Source organism: Palaemon carinicauda, chromosome 1, assembly GCF_036898095.1.
Source record: "Palaemon carinicauda isolate YSFRI2023 chromosome 1, ASM3689809v2, whole genome shotgun sequence".
In the NCBI taxonomy this organism is placed as follows: Eukaryota; Metazoa; Arthropoda; class Malacostraca; order Decapoda; family Palaemonidae; genus Palaemon; species Palaemon carinicauda.
This window is the reverse complement of record NC_090725.1, coordinates 173533601-173550911: the sequence shown is the minus strand read 5'-3', so window position 1 is coordinate 173550911 and position 17311 is coordinate 173533601. Positions and strand designations below refer to the sequence as shown.

The 17311-nt window shown below is 40.9% G+C and overlaps 1 protein-coding gene across 5 annotated transcripts in view; it reads left to right on the top strand.

The window, feature by feature from the left end:
• The window catches only part of LOC137652878 (piggyBac transposable element-derived protein 3-like), a 341902-nt gene that overhangs the window by 59319 nt on the left and 265272 nt on the right, over positions 1 to 17311 (top strand). For 2 of the 5 annotated variants that reach the window (XM_068386278.1, XM_068386289.1), the window contains exon 1: positions 13259 to 13499. The exons of the other annotated variants lie outside the window; for them this stretch is intronic. The gene's annotated coding sequence lies outside the window, so the exon portion shown is untranslated. Of the gene's footprint in view, positions 1 to 13258; positions 13500 to 17311 lie in introns of those variants that run through there. 5 annotated transcript variants of the gene reach the window in all.

The following is a 17311-nucleotide window of genomic DNA, read 5'->3' as shown; positions in this document are numbered from 1 at the left end:
TAATTACTGTCATAGACAGTTAATTAATTGGGACCTCGAACGTCCTCGTTCATATACTGGATGGGAATCATCCAGAGTGTTCTACAAACACTATGCTAAGCAGGTCCATGGACTGAAGCATTATGTGGTGGCAGCAGGTAGAATTTTTAAACCTACCGTCTAAGTCTGCGATGAACAGCTAATTGACTGGGACTGTCAATTAAAGGGAGAAGGGGTCATCACTTTTAGTGTGACCTCCTTTTTATGAGTGTTACCATGGTGACACAATCTCTGTTCAAAATCCCAGGTGTGGAATTATACAGACACCACTAGTGCCGTGTGTACTAGTACACAGTGTTGATAGAATGTAACCGGTACAGAATTTTCGAAGAGAAGCTTTATTATAAAAAATTTTCTTTAATCTGAGAGTGGCCCTCATCATTTCTTTCCCTTTCAAAAAAGAAATATAATTTCTGTATACGTTACGTGTATAATTCCGTTATCATGCTACATTCGTTTTACTGGTTAATTCATTTAGTCATTTATTAGGAATAAATGTCTATTAGAATGTATTGCGTCCTAATTCGCTCGACAATTGCATGTGTAAAATGCCAGAGTTCTTTGACTTACTAAAGTAAGTATTCTTCCAATAGTTGTATGCTCGCAAACAATAGATATGAGAGACACTGATATTAATTCGGCAATATATACAAACTATGAGACTGTTTGTATATTCAGTGTATACTTGTGTTTGCTCATACAATATATGCTAACCTTGAGGCCCCTTTTCTACTGTCTAGAATGACTCTTCCCTGTAGGGGGCAGGAAGCACTATCATTGTTTATGATTAGTGATGATGACGGATAACGGTAACGTCATTTGTCCAAAATGACCATAGAAATGTTGTCCCAAGGTAAAGGCACTGATGAAAATCCACAGATACATTAATGCTCTGGTACGCTTTCATCAGGACGACATGGCTTGAGCTCAAAAAACGGATTTTGAGCGAAGCGAAAAATCTATTTTGGGGTGAGATGGCCATGTCGTCCTGATGGACCCACCCTTCTTTTCTAAAAAGAAAAGACCTTCACAGTATTTCTCCCGAAGTACTATATCTGTAGCACCATGCTCAATGCTACAAGGAATGTTCGCCATCTTGGATAGGGCGCTGTTGTGATACTCAATAGTATGAGAACTAGGGTAACCTTGATATGGCTCCCCTTCTATTCTGCCACTTCCCCCTCGAAGCGTTAACGCTATTAGGGGTGCAGATTGCTATGTGACGAGTCAAGAATACGTCCTCTGATATTATGCGATATCCTTGAGAGAAATTTAAGGATATTCACGCCAGGAGTTAGAATTCTGGATACCTAAAGGTAAAATTTTCTGGGAATATCACTGTAGTACATATATCCCTTAGGAAGCCACTTATAGGAACTTCCATCAGGACGACATGGCCATCTCACCCAAAAATAGATTTTTCGCTCAAAATCCGTTTTTTATCAAACAAGTATAGCCTGTATTCAGAAAAATGGTAACATTAAGGTCCTGAAAATAAATTTCTTTTTTGTTTGGCAAACAATCAATTAATAAGAAAATGCAACCTAAATGGAACAAGGAAAAAAAATTGTTTGGCCAAAACATATATAATCATAAAAATGTACGTTCAATGTGAGGGGTGCATTTGCTTTGTCTGAACAAATTATAATAGATTTGGGTTTGTTTTGGCTAGTGGAACTTTTATATCATTATTTTTGGGCTCAAGCCATGTCGTCCTGATGGAAGGTTCCTATTGGTAGCTTTCTAAGGGATATTTGGCTACAGTGATATTCCCAGAGAATTGACCTTTAGGTCTTCAGAATTCTAACTCCTGGCGCGAATATCCTTAAAATTTCTCTTAAGGATATCACATAATATAAGGGTACGTATATCTTGATACAATACATGGCAATCTTCACCCCGAATAGCGTTTTCGTTTCGAGGGGGAAGAGTGGCGCTTATTCCTATTTCTGTAGCGATTTCGCATGGTGGTTTTCCCTGTTGATCTAACGTTTTTGATCATTATTGTGAGTATTAATAATGCAATCTCCAGCTTCTTTTGCCTCTGGAAAGTTGAGTATTTATTCTTTACAGTGTATAATTTTTAGCTCCTGCTTCACAGAGAAATTAGTGTAATTTATTGTGTTATGGAGCTTGGCCGGTCACCGGAGGCGCCATGGTTGCTGTCGTTCATTATGCATGCGTTATTTAGTTAGCCGAACGACATTCCCGGCATTAATAAATTATGAAAGCTATTTAGGCACAATTATAAAAGTAAAGATATATTTACGCATACAATTTCCTCTTCCTTATGTCGATCGTATACGTTAGAGTTTTGGCGATCTAGGTAACCGAGATCTCGGCCCGGGCTAGGCTACCTAGCCTATGCGCTTTAGTATACTTTCATACATTATCCCCGTTTACCCTTGTGTATCGTTTTATCAATTCAATGGGTGATAGTATATCTCCTAAATTAGTTATATAACTCGATACTTGTCTCCTGTGGAGATTTAAGGCTAATCCCTCCTTCCCTCTGAGTGCCACCATAGGCGAAAACCCTATCTGGTCTTGCCATAGAGTAGTTCACTCCGGCTTGACTAGGCTAGGGTTTTCTGTCTCCCACCCTTCTCGGCGAGTATCCTGGCTTTGGTTTTCGACAGAACCTCAGGGTATTCAGTCTTTCTGCCGGCAGCCGGGCAGCAGGGCGAGTAGTCACTCCCCTGCTGGCTTACAAATGCCGGCATAGGAGGCTAGGCCTCCCTAGGCTGCACCTGAAGTGGTAGTATGATGCTGCCACCTTCTTCCCTGCGGTCTAGAAGACAAGTCTTGTTTCGGCAGACCCTAGGCTGAAGAATAGATATTCTTCTGCTGCCTAGGATGGCGCCGATACTGAAACAAAGTTTCTCCCTTGTGTAGAAGTGGCGGCAATCCTGGCACCTTCTTCCACACTTGACACAGGACCCTTTTCCCTGCCCCTCTCTGTCCTTTAGCGATGGCCTAGCTATCGCAATCCTGTTGCTGGTGTCCTACATTCTCACCGCTTGCCGGGTATATTGTGGTGCCGGCCGGGCTCCTACATAAGCAGCTGTATAGTCATTCAGTCTTTCCTTTATGGACTCAAGGCTCCGGGAAAGGTTGTGACGGCTGAGACGGCTGCCGGTGGGAGACCCCTCTACTGTCGAGTGTTCTTCAGTCCTCCCTTGGACTGCCATCCACATCCCTGAAGCCGGCAGTGACCGGCAACGGATCTTGTGGCTGGATGGAAGCTTGAATGACGCATTCTCCCCTTCCATTTGAACCCTCATTCTGGAGGAAGGCAGTAAGGTTAAGTACTTACACCCTTATTTATTGTAAACATACATTTTAATAAGGCAGCCCTTTACTCCATGCTTTCTCTCTCTCTGTCAGCTAGTGCCGCCAGGTACTAACCCAGCTGGCAGCATGCCGACTGGACCGGTGCCATCTGGTACTAACCGTGCTGTCTAGTACTAACCGTGCCGCCAGCTGGGCCGTGCCGCCAGGTGCTAGCCTAGCCGGCAACATGCCAGCTGAACTACAGTATTTGATTATACAGTAGCCAGTATATTTGCAGTATAGTATATACTGCAGATAGAAAACTATAGTATATATTATACAGTAGTTATTTTCCAACATACCTTGTGTGTCCTTGCACAGTCTATTGTTGAGACCAATCCTATATTGAAAGAAAAGATTTCCTTCAATACACTGATAGTTAATCAGTTAACAACTTACCCCACAGTATTAAAGAACTTAAGAAGGGTCAGTGTTAGTATACACTTATTCTATTCCTAGAAGTTAGACCCCTTCTCTTTGAGTTTGCCTGGATATGGAAACTCTATAGCTTTAATTTTGGGGGAGGTCCCAGCAATTGGCTGGACAGGAAACACAAGTATGTGTCTTTCCTATTTCCTTTCTAGCTTAACTATCCTAAGCTATAATGGTTAAAATATTAATATTATTATTTTGCATAATTTGCTTATCATGTGAGATAAACAACCGCATACTCATTTAATTTTCCTTTCTTTACAGGAGGACCAAATGAAGTGCGATGTGATCTTCTGCAACCACAGGAGTAGGGACTTCTGTGGTCACAAATCGTCCAGGTCTCATGCCCCATGCACCAAAACTACCGAAACCCTGCGGTACTGGGACCCCCAAGACTGCAACATATGCCAGACCTTGGTGACCGAAGGTTTCGACGACCCCAAGTCAACAGAGTTGAGGGATGCAGCACGAGCAAAGCTGCGCAGAAGGGTACGACGGTTCCAAAAGAACTCTACAGGACCGTACCTACCTAATGAAAGGATGCGCGACTTGCTGTTCCCGAAAGCGGGTAGCGAAGCTGTCGTACCCCAAGCACGACCCGAACCTTCCTGCGTCCAGATTGCCATTGAGACGGATGTCAGTGAGGCGTTGCAAGGCATGGACATTCCACCAGGAGGAAAGGATGTCTAAAGTGTCCATGGACACTGAGAAGGATCTCCTTAGGGATGATCCCGAGGAGGAGTCTACTCTGCCTCCGGATGAAGATGATGATGTTGAGTCGGAGTCCCTTCCGTCTGTGCCAGCACCGGAGCCGTTACCCTCAACATCTTCCTCTTCTGCTTCTCCATCAGGCGACATGAGCCAGGCACTGGCCCATCTTACGGCCCTAATGGAGAGCATTCGCAAGCAAGGCGAAGCTAGGGAAGCGAAACTCGAGAAATAGCTCCATGAAGCTCGACTCTCTGTCTCCCAAGGGTCATACAAGCGACCCAGAGTCCAAGACCTCCCAGCCTTCTCCGAAACCAATCCCTGGAGGTATGCGGAGTTTATGCCGATCACCAATGGGAAGCTCTACATATCGGAGAAGATGGGAGCGGTCCCCAAAATGACATTCAGTTCTGGCCAAGCTTTAATGCTTACCTACCCAGACTGCTTCCTCCGACTGAAGCAGGAGCCAGCGTCGAAAGAGGAGACGGAACCCAAGGAGGTCATGGTATTCGACCATGACAAGGCACAGGCTCTTGTCGAGCAGCCTGACGAAGGTGGGCTATATGAACTTCAAAGTGTCCGCCCTGAGCAAGAAACATCCTTCCTTTCTTGCTCCAGCTTCAGTAGCCTTCCCCTTTACATTGAAGGCTTTTAAAGCAGTTGCCAAGGCAGTGGAGGCAGGCAAACCTTATCCTACACTGGAGGAGTGTAGACCTCTGTCGTTAGCCCTGCCCATGGAGGATAAGGAATGGAAAGAAGTCCACCTAACCTTCTCAGTAGGGACGACAGTTCAGCGAGAATCTCCCGAAACTGTCAGACTTTCTCTTGCGTAGGGAGCAACAGACGAAGGAGAGACTGGCGGCATCCCTATCCCTACAGAACTGTATGGAGATGTGTGCAGGCCTAAAGAGCACCCCAGACATGAACATGGTCAAGGCCAAAATGCACATGGCCACCTTAGTAAAGGACCTGTACAGCTTTACGAAGGCCAGGAGAGCATGTAGAGAGTTCGTGTTTGCTGCAGCAACAGTAAAACACGAACCCAGGAAGCTGATAGATTCCAATATCTGGGGTAAAGACCTCCTCCCAAATGAAGTGGTCAAGAAGGTAGTTGATAGAGCCCCCACGGAGAATAGGAACCTTCTCCAGAAGTGGGGCATGTCATCCAAACGCAAGTCTTCCTCGGATGCGGGTCCCCAACCTAGGAGGAAGACCAAGAGACTGAGACTACCCTCTCGGCCTGCCCAACAACAACATCCCACAGTCACCATGACCACGGTGCCCCAAGTGGTTGCTCAACCACAAACCACATTCCAGGTGGTGCCTCAACAGCTAGTTGCCCAGTCACCAGCATTCAACCCCGGGTTCGAAAACCACTACCTTTCGTCCCAAAGGTAGAGGCTCCAACAATTTCAGGATCGTTGGACCTTCGATCCCTGGGCCCACAGCCTAATCAAGAACGGACTTGGATGGAGCTGGAGCAAGCCTCCACCATCATTTCCTCAATTCCTCATTGGAAGAATATACCTTAGAACTATTGAACAAATGGGTAATAAGGAGGGCAAAGTCCATCAAATTCCAGGGAAGGCTGTTTTGTGTTCCCAAGAAGGACTCGGACAAACTCAGAGTCATTCTGGACTTGTCGTCACTCAACAAGTTCATCGAGAACAGCAAGTTCAGGATGTTAACCCTTCAGCACATAAGGACCCTGTTACCAAAACAGGCATACACAGTCTCAATAGACCTGGCAGATGCTTACTGGCATATTCCAGTCAACTGCCCCCTCTCCTCATACCTAGGATTCAAGCTACAGAAGAAAAAGTACGTCTTTAGAGCCATGCCCCTCTGACTAAACATAGCCCCAAGGATCTTCACGAAACTTGCAGATGCAGTCGTTCAACAACTACGCCTAGAAGGTGTTGAGGTAGCAGCGTACCTGGACGACTGGCTTTTGTGGGCAGCATCCAGGACGGCTTGTCTGTAAGCATCCAAGAAAGTGATCCAGTTCCTGGAACATCTGGGATTCAAGATAAACTTCAAGAAGTCTCGACTCTTTCCAGCTCAGGAGTTTCAATGGTTGGGAATCCATTGGAACTTGAAGTCACACCGCCTCTCCATTCCCCCAGGGAAGAGGAGAGAGATTGAGAGATCTGTCAAGAGACTACTGAAATCCGACAGGATCGCAAGACGCCAACAAGAAAGAGTACTGGGCTCTCTCCAGTTCACAGCAGTGACAGACCCAGTGCTAAGAGCACAGCTGAAAGATGCGTCAGGAGTTTGGAGAAGATACGCATCAAACGCTTGAAGAGATCTAAAAAGACCGATACCGACTCCACTACGATCACTTCTCAAGCAATGGTCGAAGGCCAAGAACCTAAAGAGGACTGTGCCCTTACAACCACCTCCACCATCGATAACCATCCACACGGATGCCTCGACGGAAGGATGGGGAGGTCACTCCCATCAAAGGAAAGTCCAAGGGACTTGGTCTTCTCTGTTCAAGACCTTTCACATCAACATTTTGGAGGCCATGGCAGTCCTTTTGACGTTGAAAAAACTCTCTCCTCGCAGATCAGCCCACATCAAGCTGATCTTGGACAGCGAAGTGATAATGAGATGTCTGAACCGACAAGGCTCGAGATCGCCCCATATCAACCATGTGATATTGGCCATCTTCCGTCTGGTGGAAAAGAAGAGATGGCACTTATCAAGGGTTCCGCAATGTGACGGCGGATGCTTTATCCAGGCTCAAGCCGATAGAGTCAGAATGGTCCCTAGATGCAGATTCATTCTCCTTCATCTTACAACAAGTCCCGGAACTGCAGATCGACCTTTTCGCGATGAGCGACAACAAGAAACTACCTCGATATGTAGCCCCATACGAGGACCCTCTAGCGGAGGCGACGGACGCCATGTCCCTCGATTGGAACAAATGGAATCGGATTTACCTGTTCCCTCCGACCAATCTCCTGCTGAAGGTCCTCAACAGGCTGAGATCCTTCCGAGGAACAGCAGCTCTAGTGGCTCCCAAATGGCCCAAGAGCAACTGGTTCCCTCTGATAATGGAACTGAAGCTGAGGCTGGTCCCTCTACCAAACCCAGCTCTATCTCAACGGGTTCAGAAGTCGACTGTCTTCGCTTCATCACAGAGAACCCAAAACCTTCATCTCATGATTTTCTCGCCTTAGCGGTTAAGAAAAGATTTGGGATCTCAAAAGGCAGTATAGACTCCTTAGAGGAATACAAGTCCAAGTCAACCAGAATACAATATGAATCATCTTGGAAAAAGTGGGTTGCTTTCGTTAAAGCAAAAGGACCGAAAGAAATCTCAATAGACTTTTGTATGTCCTTTATCCACCTTCATGAACAAGGTCTGGCAGCCAACACGATAACTATGTGTAAGTCGGCCCTGACTAGACCTCTTCTATATGCCTTCCAAGTGGACCTGACGAACGAATTCTTTAACAAGATCCTGAAGGCATGTGCTAGACTTAGGCCTGCAGCTCCTCCGAAGCCCATTTCATGGTTCTTGGACAAGGTCCTACATTATGCTTCAACCGTAAACAATGAAGATTGTTCTCTTAAGGATCTAATTCAAAAAGTTATTTTCCTGTTCGCTATAGTCTCAGGGGCTAGAGTTAGTGAAATAGTTAGTGGCCCTATCCAGAAATGAGGGCCATATTCAGTTCACAGAAGTGGGAGAACTGAATCTTTTTCCTGATTCAACCTTTCTTGCTAAAAACGAGCTACCCACTAAGAGATGGGGTCCTTGGAGAATCTGCCCTCTGAAGGAAGATGTCTCTCTGTGTCCAGTAGAATGTCTAAAGATCTATCTTCGAAGAACTTCAGACTTCAGGGGAGGACAGCTCTTCAAAGGACAAACTTCAGGATCAAACTTATCCCTAAAACAACTGAGGGTGAAGCTCACCTACTCCATTCACAGAGCGAATCCTGACAGTACACCCACAGGTCATGATCCAAGGAAAATTGCTTCATCACTGAACTTTTTTCAGTATATGGACTTTGAGCGTCTTCGCTCATATACTGGATCGAAATCATCCAGAGTGTTCTACAAACATTATGCGAAGCAAGTGCATGAATTGAAGAATTTTGTGGTGGCGGCAGGTAGTGTATTAAAACCTGTCGTCTAGTATTGCGATGAACAGTGAGTTGATTGGGACTATCAAGTAGGGTGAAAAAGTGTTGACACCTTCCAGTGAAATACCTTTTAAGTGAGTGTCACCATGTGACACTAAGACTGTTCAAAATCTCAGGTGTGGAATTTTATAGTTAACACTTGTGCCGTGTGTACTTGTACACAGTGTTGATATTATACAACGTTTACAGAAAATCATATTGGAAAATTTTATCAAATTTTCAAATTTCATAGTGGCACTAATCATTTCTCCCATTTCAGGTGGAAATTTTTTTCTGTTTAAAACTGTATGTATAATTCCTGTAATATATATTACACTTGTTATTCTAATTTTACTCATTTATCGTAAATAAATGTCTATTAAAGTGTAATTGCGTCTTATTTCGCCCCACAATTAACACATTAAAAGTAGCCAGAGTTCTCTTGCTTATTTACCTAAGTAAACATCATATTATTGTATACTTACAAACACTGAATATAATTGATACTTATTGTTCCGACAACATATACAAACTGTAAGACTTTTGTATATCTTGTTGATACTTATGTTTGTTCCTACAATATATGCAAATCTTGAGACCCCTTTTCTACTGTCTAGTATGACTCTTCCCTGCAGGGGGCAAGAAGCTCTGACATTGTCCATGATTAGTGGTAATGATGTATAACGGTAACGTCATATGTCTCAATGGTCCGGATGACCATAGAAAAATTGTCCAAAGGTTAAGGCACTTATGAAAATCCACAGATACAGTACTTTCTAGTAATTCTCTGGTATACTTCCATCAGGACGACATGGCTTGAGCCCAAAAAACGGATTTTGAAGTGAAGCGAAAAATCTATTTTAGGGTGAGATAGCCATGTCGTCCTGATGGACCCGCCCTTCTTTTCCATAGAAAAGACTTAAGCAAGATCCCTCCCGAAACTACTATATCTGTAGCACCATGCTCAATGCTACAAGGAATGAGCGCCATCTTGGATACTCGTAATAGTACGGGAGGAAGGATAACCTTGATAACGGCTCCCCTTCTGTTTCGCCACTCTTCCCCCTCGAAACGCAATCGCTATTCAGGGTGAAGATTGCCATGTATCGTATCAAGATATACGTCCCCTGATATTATGTGATATCCTTAAGAGAAATTTTAAGGATATTCGCGCCAGGAGTTAGAATTCTGGAGACCTAAAGGTCAATTTTCTGGGAATATCACTGTAGCCAAATATCCCTTAGAAAGCTACCAATAGGAAGCTTCCATCAGGACGACATGGCTATCTCACCCAAAAATAGATTTTTCGCTTCGCTTCAAAATCCGTTTTGTATCTAATCTCTTTCATGATTTTATTTTGATGGCAATTTGTGTGGAAAACGCTGATGATCACTCGTAGGTGGTTGTAAATGGAATCACTACTTTTAGGGCTAACACTGGAATAGGAGTGTGCCCTTTCAGTAAAAAAGCAATGCAGCACATTTTCTGGAAAATATGTTTTGTACCTGCATTATTAATCAATTCAATAATTTGTTCTTCTATTGAATAAATGGAGAGTACAAACAGATTGTTGAACTTGATAGTTTTTTCTTGGTTTATTTCTTCAATGAGAAGAGGTACTTGTTGTCATCAACTCAGTGATACCGTCTTTAATATCAAGCTCATTATCATCCATTGTGGAAATGAGATAAAATTGTTCTTCTCTAGCTTAGAGCTTCATTTAAAAAGCAGTCATTTTCAGGGCAATTGAGTACTGTGATCTTGTTTCCTTGCAGCTGAAAATTGAGGCAATTCCTGGATTCAAATATGTCTACCAAAAATGATAGGAAAAGGACATCAGAAAATTTCACATGATATGTCTTGCTTACTGTCTACCAAAAGTTGCTGTATTTCTTCACATAGTATGAAAACTCTCTTAAATACTTTCCTTTTGGAATGACACCTTATGTGTAAATGCAATGTGACTTTGCATTAATGAAGTTAACTGCCTTAATATCTTAGCCATAAACATTATTCAACTCATCATCCACGGTTTTCGTTCCTAATACTTGGCGGTGAATATTTCAATGTGGACCAATAACATCTGGTACTTTTTCTTAACCAAAGTTTGAAATCCAGAACGACAACCAACACTGCTGTTGCTCCATCAGTAACACACCAACATATTCCCATTTTATACCTTACGTCTCAAAAAAATCTGTCCACTTTGTTATATATTTAATTTGCAGTTCTTCTGGAGCTGAGAGTTTCACAAAAGAAATATTCTCCCACGTGAAAATCGTTTTGCACGTAAACACAAAGTTGGGCTAGGTTGGAAATTTTCTGCTTACAAAAGAATTATAAGAAATGTTGTAAAGTAATTGTATTGGGTAATTTTTACTCTCTCTCTCTCTCTCTCTCTCTCTCTCTCTCTCTCTCTCTCTCTCTCTCTCTCTCTCTCTCTCTCTCTCTCTTTTAAACAGTCGGGCAGACAAAATAGTGCGTGTGTGTTTGTGTGCGAGTTTGCGTAATTATCATTAAACTTTTCTTTTAATTTGTCTCAACTCAATACGTACTGCATGATACCTATCCTGGAATTTTAGTCTTTCATAAGAAAAGAAAAAAAAAAGTGAGAGATAAAAATTGTGGTCAAGAATGATGTTTTTATTTTGTAATTTTACTATCTCCTACAAGGAAAAGAATATTTGGTAGCATATAACAAATGTCAAACCGTATGGTGAAAGTAATCCTAATAATAGCCATGTGTAGAGATAATATAATGATAGAATTTGGTGACCCCTTCGTGGTCCCCCCGAGATGTCTTTGCGGTCCCCCAGATGACCGCAGACCCCAGTTTGAGAACCACTGATCTATACCAATAGTCTATCGAAAATACTACAAAGGCTTGGTGTGAAGTTCAAACTATCTGCTGATGATACACAATTTGGATCACCTGAAGATAAGCGACCCCAAATGGTTCTCCTAAAGATAAAGGACCCCAACTACACTCATCTGCAGAAGAGAGACCCTGATTTTCTTCACCTGAATATAAGCGACCCCAGCTTATTGAAATCTCCAATCTTCAGGTGATTCATTTTGGCTTATACTACAGTATAGAAAAAAGGGATATATATATATATATATATATATATATATATATATATATATATATATATATATATATATATATATATATATGTGTGTGTGTGTGTGTGTGTGTGTATATATATATATATATACATTAATTAAAAACTACTTTATTAAATATTTGTTAAAAAGAACAAATTCATGCAAACAATCCATATTTAATATAAAGCATATTATCTTGCAATTTTAGTACAAAAATAATCGAATCCAAACCACAAATTGCTGTAAATATGGATTTAAACATTCTTTCTTGGATCCACGCATTGTTTTAATCCTTGATTTATGCTTCTCCCAATAACTGAAGAATGCCTGCTTCTGTATCAGTAAAGTTATGGGAGAGATTTACGGTCTGGTGCTGAAATCTTAAATGTAACTGAACATTTTAATAAGCTTTCCATTCATCACTGTATTTTACTGAACCAGACAAAACAACCTTTTGTGATTGGAAGTAGAGTTGCAGCATCACGTGTTTCAACTATCTCCATATATCCAACACCTGGCTTAGTGCTATTGTCGACCATTCCAAATACCCATATTTGCCGATTTGGTGCACGTCCTCTGTTATATTTGCTTTTGCGTGCAAAGCAAGACTCGTCATTTTGCACAATTGTGCCATTACCACCAAGTCTAACGGGGTTTGCCTAGAAATACTTCATGCAGACTTCTCTAAAAAAAACTGTAAATATCAATCATGGTTTTTTTCTGAAATGTGTCGAATATTAGTCACTATAGTCTCACTCTTACAGTTACACCAGTAATAAAAAGCCTGAAGCCACTTCTGTAGTGAAAGTTTAGATTTAGAAAAGAATGAGTCCTTACGAATAGAAACTTTACTTTTAAATTTAGAACAATCTTTAAATTGGCATTTCCACGCATAATTATCTTGTATAGAAGACAGTTGAAAGTGACTGCACAACTTGATCATAAACTGCACGGTCCATTTAGAATTCATTATCACTTGGTTTTATGTTGTAGAGTAAAAACATTTGGTCTCTTAGCCATTAAAGAGAAGTAAGATTTTTTCCTAAGTACCGTCAAATTAAAAAAGTTACACTAATAATCATTAACGGTTAATGTCTAGGAGAGGGCCGCATGAAGATATCAGTGATATTCAATTTATTTTTACTAGAATGTGTAGGAATGTATGTAAATAGTGCTATACGAGTGAGATAATTTAGTGAAAATCAATAATAGTCGAAATATCGACGATCAAACTCACGCTTCTCTTGTCTTCCTCCCAGATTTTTTTCTAAGTCTGTTGTTATTGTTGACTGTGTCTTGTTTTTGCTCAAATGAGCCCTGTAACCACTATAATCCGCAGACAAACTAGTCTACTATGAAGTCTTACACGTTTGGCCAATCACAGCGCCTATCCACTATGACGTCATACATGTTTGGCCAATCACAGCGCGACAATACAACAGCGCGACAATACATTATCTTACCCAGGCATTTCATTTCGTTCTTAAACATGGAGGCCATAGCAAGCATGTCATCTCATGTTGCACAAGAAGTTGAAATTCCATCTTCTTGTCCTGACTGTTTCCTAACTTACAATGAATTTGTTGTAACTTATTCGGGGAATATTGAAAAATTAGTGGATTTGTGCCAGAGAGACAATTTAATTTTACAAAATAAAAATTGTCCTGCATGTCAGGGAACCTTCCAACGGCTTCACGTTTTCCTCAAAGCAGCAGCACATCTTTATCAACCAACAGGTTAAGGTAAGCTTCATTAATTTATGGAGTATATTATAATGGTGATAGTATAACGATGTATACAGCAGTACCATCACTTTGGATTTGGTTTGATGGATGTGTTAGGTAGTGTACTTAAGGGGGGGTCGCAGGGGGGGGCGGATCCTCCCACCCCCCCCCCCCCCCCCGTAGGGGTACAGGGCTACTAGGCTAGGTTAGGTGGGTGTATTAGGTTCGGTGGTGCCCTGAAAATCACTGTGGCCTTAAGGGGGGTCGCAGGGGGGGGGGGGCAGAGCCCCCCCCCCCCCCCCGGTAGGCCTAGGTATGGGTACAGGCTCCCCAGGGTAGGTTAGTTGGTTGTATTAGGTTCGGTAGTGTCCCGAAAAATCACTTTTCTCCTCCTCCCCCCACCCAAAAACCCTGCTTCCCACTGGGGTCCCCCATAATTGTAGTAGTAGGTTTATGCTTACATTTTGTGTGTAAGAGTTAAGTCTTAGTTTCTTTTTTATTCATTTCCTCATGTTTCTATGCACTGTGCAACAATAATCTGGTTGTTTTTTGCCGTTTTTCGTCGTTAATACTTGAAAAACGCGTGCGGCCTTCTCCTGGACATTTACCTCATTAACTTATAAACTGGCTAGTTAGTCCTATTATTAAATTTAAATTCCTCACCTGAAGAAACAAGACCCTATTTTTTTCACCTGAAGATAAGCGACCCCAGCGTGTGTTGGGGTCCCCAATCTTCAGGTGATCCCACAATTTTACTTTTCCATAATTGATATATATGACACAACTGAAACTCTAAACAGAATCCTTGATAGTGTTACAGAATGAATCACCATCAAAAAACTAAAATGAAACAACAATAAAACCGAGTTTATCGTGGTGGGAAAGAAAAACAGCATAAGAAACTTAGTTGATATTCAAATAAACATAAATAATGACTGTCCCGATATCAAGTATAGCTCATGACCTGGGCGTATTTCTTGACTGTAACTTGTCTCTCAATGGCCAAATAAACAATGTAGTAAAAACTGCTGGTTATCATCTCAGAAACATTGCTTTTATAAAAAAAAGTACCTGGATGAAAATTCTATAAAGAAACTTGACAACTGCAACTCCATCTATTAAAATTTACCAAAAGTACAACTTGAGAAATTACAAAACATAAACAGAAGAGCAAGACTGATAAAAAGTGTCCCACCTAGAGAAAGGATCACCCCTATACTTATTGATTTACACTGGCTGCCGAGAAATGAATTTAAAATATGTACAATAACCCATCAAGTTATCAGAACCGGTCGTTCAAAATACTTAAGATTATTACTACATATTGCGCAGCCAACAAATAGTGTTGACACGAGAATAGTTACAGATGGCTTCAAACTATTGGAACCTCGATATACTGTAAGTCTACTGTACACTCCAGAGACTTTAAATATGCGGCCCTGAGACTATACAATAAACTTCCACGAGAAATCCGAATGATTGGAGACATGAAGGCTTTTAAGAGGAGACTGACAACTTTCTTAATCTGCAAGTCGTTTGATAGTGACGTTTTAACAGTAAAAGAACAAAATGTGATATGAAATGTTGAATACTCTGAACGAACAAGATAATTTACAGTGGAGGTCATGTAGAGAGTGGGGTTCCCCTGCTGTATTGGACTGGAAAAGCAGCCGTCAAAGTAAGAAAGAATATTATCCTTAAGCGAAAACTAATACAAAAAGAAAAAAAAAGAGTTAAGAAAATTCTTCAAACACACCTTGGATAGATATAGCCTACAAGGAAAATCAGCTGAAACAAGAGCATGAAGGGCTACATCGACATCCTCACAAACAAATTTAGGTGAAATTATAGAAAAACACGTTAGTACATTTGTACATTTCTAAGATAAAAATAACTTTTCCTACAGCAAAATATATTTTCAACGAATTTGACATTTATTTTTTGCAGCAAATAAACCGTTCTCCTACTACCCTCCCCCTTCCAGAGTGACACAGGTAGAAACCTGGGACTTTGGGTGGGCGACAACATAAAAAAAGTCCTTTTTTAACAATTTCTAGATTTTTAAAAGGCCACAGAAACAAACAAGCCCACGGACACCCCTTCTCAGGGCACAAAGATATCCAGCTAACAAACTTATATGGGGGCAAGACCTCACATCATAAAATTGAAAAGTAAATCACAAATAATTCCTTACCTTATGATTAACATTGACACTAATGTGTCTTTTTTCTTTTTTTGTCTTAGTAATCTTTACAGTTAGGTTACAGTAGAAAATGTGCTGGTCTTCCATAAAAACTTTTCCAAAATTGCACTTGGGACACTTTAAACTTTGAAGGATAACACAATGAGCTTTTAGAAAATTGTTCACTACACTAGGTGTACAGTAAAATTCACTGTGAAACTTGGCAATAGCATAGATATGGCCATAATGGCAGCCATAACACTTTGTACCGTTGGGCTCCATAGTGCACATCGTCGCTCGATACAGCTGCAAAGGAACTAAGGAGTTGTCTCAAGGAAATTGGGGCGGGTTGAAGAGCTGCCTACATCGCACTCAAGCATAAAAAATGCCCAAATATGGCAAACTTCGTCATATGGTTGGGAAAGGTAGGAGGAGGAGCTACTTACAAATGAACAAACAGGAGTAATTCCATTGGGAAAAAGTGGAAAGATGGCTTGTGCACAGTAAGTATAAAGTGGTTATTGTGCAACAAGCTATGCACAAACAGGAGCAGATACATCTGGTTTGTCAAATGTAAACAAAAGAGTGAAATCAATATTTCAGGGGAAGCGGATCCCCATATTTTGTGTAATTTTTCATGGATTTATTATGTGTCCCAGAAAATATGTATAGAGAAGAGAAGGTTAGTTTTACCATTTATTGATTCACCAGTAAATTTTCCATACGCAAAACCCCCACCGCCCACTGGGTGGCCCCTATTACCCTAGGATATATTAGGGTATATCTTATTAACTATTTATTTGCAACAGAAATAAAGGTAATTTTCGAAGTAAACGCCAATTTTCCTATATATAACCCATTTTTTTATCAGTAAAGCTTTTCCAGTGTTGTTCAAAACCCAAATTTGAATTTGACTTTCTATCAGTTACGTCGCTTGTTAAACTCTTCTGGGCTGACCGTTTCAGCCCAAGGTTGTGGAGTGTTATCAAAGGTTATGAGTAAAGTCCGTCCTCTTAAATTGATCACGTGATGAAAAGGATTTGGCAAAAAGTAAAAAAGGCAAAATGGTGAAATTCCAAATGACATGATAAATTTGGACGTAAAAACTGCATTGTGGTAAACTTTCACAGAATAACATAGTTATAAGGACTAATTGCACAGCTGTAATTAGTGAATGGTTGTAATGGGATAGTAAATGTAATAAAAAATTACAGTCATGTATGCACTGAGGTAACAAACGAATGGTTAAAGGAGAGTTATAGTTGAGCAAAGGCAATAACTTAATTGTTAAAATTATACTCATGAAGAAGGGAAAACTTTATTAATGGTGCATGCGTAATTGGGAAATCAAAGCCAATAAAGTAAAATACAGGTAATATACAACACATCGTACTCACGATGTTTTAAATATTAAATAAAAACTAAAGTTGTAGTATCACAGTACTTTCTAGTAAAACAGAGGTCTAGTGTCTCAGACCTTTTTGTGGAATGATCACATGGGTGAAACAAATTAATCTAAAATAGAGTTCCTACATAAATTTGAAGAGAAACTTGAACAACACAATGTTTACAGTGATTAAAACTTGCAGTAAAAAAAACTTGCAATGTAATGTCTTAAGATTTTTCTAGAACAATGGAGTTCTTGTGT